The sequence below is a fragment of the Triturus cristatus genome, chromosome 6, assembly GCF_964204655.1.
Source record: "Triturus cristatus chromosome 6, aTriCri1.1, whole genome shotgun sequence".
Taxonomy (NCBI): Eukaryota; Metazoa; Chordata; class Amphibia; order Caudata; family Salamandridae; genus Triturus; species Triturus cristatus.
In genome coordinates this window covers 626,219,109-626,222,134 of record NC_140589.1, presented here as the reverse complement: position 1 = coordinate 626,222,134, position 3,026 = coordinate 626,219,109, and the positions used below count along the sequence as shown (strand labels likewise).

At 39.7% G+C, this 3,026-nt stretch overlaps 1 long non-coding RNA gene across 1 annotated transcript; it reads left to right on the top strand.

Moving 5' to 3' along the window:
• The first annotated feature begins 1,654 nt into the window (after positions 1–1,654).
• Positions 1,655–2,125, top strand: LOC146817665 (uncharacterized). The gene is made up of 3 exons (XR_014962556.1): positions 1,655–1,739; positions 1,821–1,930; positions 2,035–2,125. It is a non-coding gene; the product is annotated as an uncharacterized LOC146817665 (long non-coding RNA).
• The last annotated feature ends 901 nt before the right edge of the window (positions 2,126–3,026 follow it).

Sequence of the window (3,026 nt, the reverse complement as noted above, 5' to 3'; positions counted from 1 at the left end):
AGTTAATGAGCATTGCATCCTAGTACTTCTGTGCACAAAGAGAACTATGGCATAATACCAAGATGCCATTTGCAAATCAATTAAACAGTATCTTGTGTAATTAGAGAGACTAATACTCAAAATCTGTGAAATATAGGGCTGTGGACCAATTCAGTGACCGTGTAGTTCCTAAACAATGCAGCATAGCGAACTGCAAAAATGGCGTGAATTTAATGTGAACTTGTAACCAGCAAGGTAGAAATATTAACCTGGATAAATTCGAAAATCAACAACCAGGGGGACCGGGGATCGAACCCGTGGTTCTGTAGTTCGCAAACTAGACTAAAAAACTACAAAAATGACGGCCGAAAATGATCGAAATTCGGTCTGAACAAACCGGTGTGCCCAGGAGGAAGTTTACAATATCAAAATAAGATGGGATATTGTTATAAATAAATTAGAAATAATACAAGTCACCAGCTGAAAATTCGGCAAATATGGATAAATTCGAAAATCAGTAACCAGGGGGACCGGGGATCGAACCCGTGGTTCTGTAGCTCGCAAATAAGACTTAAAAACTACGAAAATGGCGTCCGAAAACGATCGAAACTCGGTCTGAACAAACCGGTGTGCCCAGGAGGAAGTTTACAATATTAAAAGAAAAGGGGACAGTGTTATAAATAAATCAGAAATAATAATAGTCACCAGCTTAAAATTCGGCAAACAGGAGGACCCGGGATTGAACCCATGGACCTGTAGTCTTTAAAGGATTGATGCAAAAAACTACTAAAATGGCGCCGATAGACGGCTACCTTAATTGAATGTTAAATACCAATGTGGCAGATAATAGGCATCCAATTAAATATGCCTAGGGGTATTTAAAGCCTGCACAAACGACTGCATTCACCAGTTGCGGTGGAAGAAGGACGTTGTGACAAGCAGGCTCGCCGATTTTTAAAGGTAAGGACCGCTTTGGTGCAAACTAGATGGATAGAAGACTTGAGTAAGCAGTGGGCACTCGAATGTATGTAGAGTGAGGGAGAGAATCTTTTCTCCTATGCAGGATTCCAAGAATGAAATCCTAGGAAAGGGGGAAAGTTGTGGTACTCCTTTTCTGAAGACCACAGTCTATCAGCTTGCATTACGTGACAATGAGAGTAGAGGTCATACTTGTAATTAGCAAATTTGGCAAAATCTGGGGAATGCGATAAGAAGATTCTTCTATGCGAGGATCTAAATAAAACCTCCTCCAATATGACTTTTAATACACAGGTTGGGAGTAAAAGTAAAAACACCCCCAAGAAAACCTACAGTGTGGCTGACAGCGCTTAAAGAAAAGAAGACAGCGTTGTCAAGATTCAGGCTGCCACAAGATATTGCAGGCTCTAACTGGTATGTACTGAACCCCTTTCTAATTTAGAAGGAGTAGGAGATAGGTAGATGTCTAAAGCCATGATCTATGGATAACTGTACACTTAAATTGAATGTCATGGTTTTCCGGTACAGGTATCAGGACACCACTTGAAAAGGTGCAGGGAAGGACAGCCTGAACTTAAACATTAGGCGAAAAACCTATTGGTAGGTATATGGATGTAATTGTCGAGAATAAACACCAGTGCCATGACATCATTATTTGAAGTATATAGCATTATCTATGTACCTTACAGGCACAGCTAAACAACTGAATACAGGCGGTGCATATCGAAAGACGTACCTGCTTTAAGACACCATTGAACATGTGTCAACGTGACTTTTTAAAAGTAAGTGTTTTGCTTAAGAGCATGAGAATAGGCTAATAGGCTCAAAAAGTATGGTGAAATAACTCCATGCTCTTTTTGTAGAATTCTATGACTCCACTGACTATGATGCAAGTGGTCTAAAATCACAAAAGTTGAGAGGTGATAAAGTCGTCCTGAACACCCACAGAAGGACTTCAACCCCTACACTTAAAGTAAGGGCAGACAACATGTAATAATGACAATAACAGCATAGCCCAGAACTAGAATCAACTCTCCATAGGGAAATGGTATTAATTATATGCATTCTCTTTTTTAGAAAGAAGAACAAAACTTTGGTTTTAAATTCTCGTCCGTCCTGAGGAAGGTGCTACTATTGTAACCTATGCACCGAAACGCGTCGACAGTGGGACTTTTTAAAGTATATGAAATGTATTTGTGTAGTATTTAATTTGCAATTTTGAAAGTACATGATTTGAACTGTGTGTGACTCTGAGATAGATACCGTAATACGGAATTGTTAGATAGCATATATAAGAGTGTACCAGAGCACCCAATCAGAGTATATATTGAATGCAATCTTAAAATATGATTTTATTTAATATATTAGTGTTTTCCTATGAAAAATAAATTTTGAGAGTAACAAAAAGTATATTCTAGTCAGGCCCCTATACCTTACAGCAAATCCTTGAGCAGTGTTGGAGAATACATACTTTTACCTTTTGTCATGTCTGACCTACATACAGCATATTACATTACATATGATTACATAAATCATATCCATTGTGGTACAGTTAGTATGGTGTCTGAGTGTAAACTTGCTGTGTAGGTGGTCAAGTGCATCACCCAGAGATGCAAAGCCTTTCCCCAAACTCCACTGCAGCCAGTACAGCCAGTACAGCCAGGCAGTTCAGCCAGGCTTTCATTTCCCTGATGAACTTAGCATTTGGGAGTTCTGAAAATTGTGCTTGTGCATCTACTGAGCATAGAACGGTGAGCAAATGCCACAGATCATGACAGGAAGCAAGAGACAAAAGGGACAGAGGGCAGAGGGAGGAAACAAAGCAGGGGAATATCGTTGTCTCCTATGAAACTCTGATGTGGACCTTGACATTTGGCTCACAAAAGGGTCATACAGTCCTTTATAAAAATTCTGAAACCAATTAGGGGTAGTTACAATACTTCATCACCCCTCAAAGCTGAACGCATAACATCAGGGTAATAGTTTCAATTTCACCCAGGGCAGGGTGTTTCATTCCTTTTTGGAGAATGGGGAGGTTCGTTCGGTTTCCAGTTGTTTCCAGCTTTCCA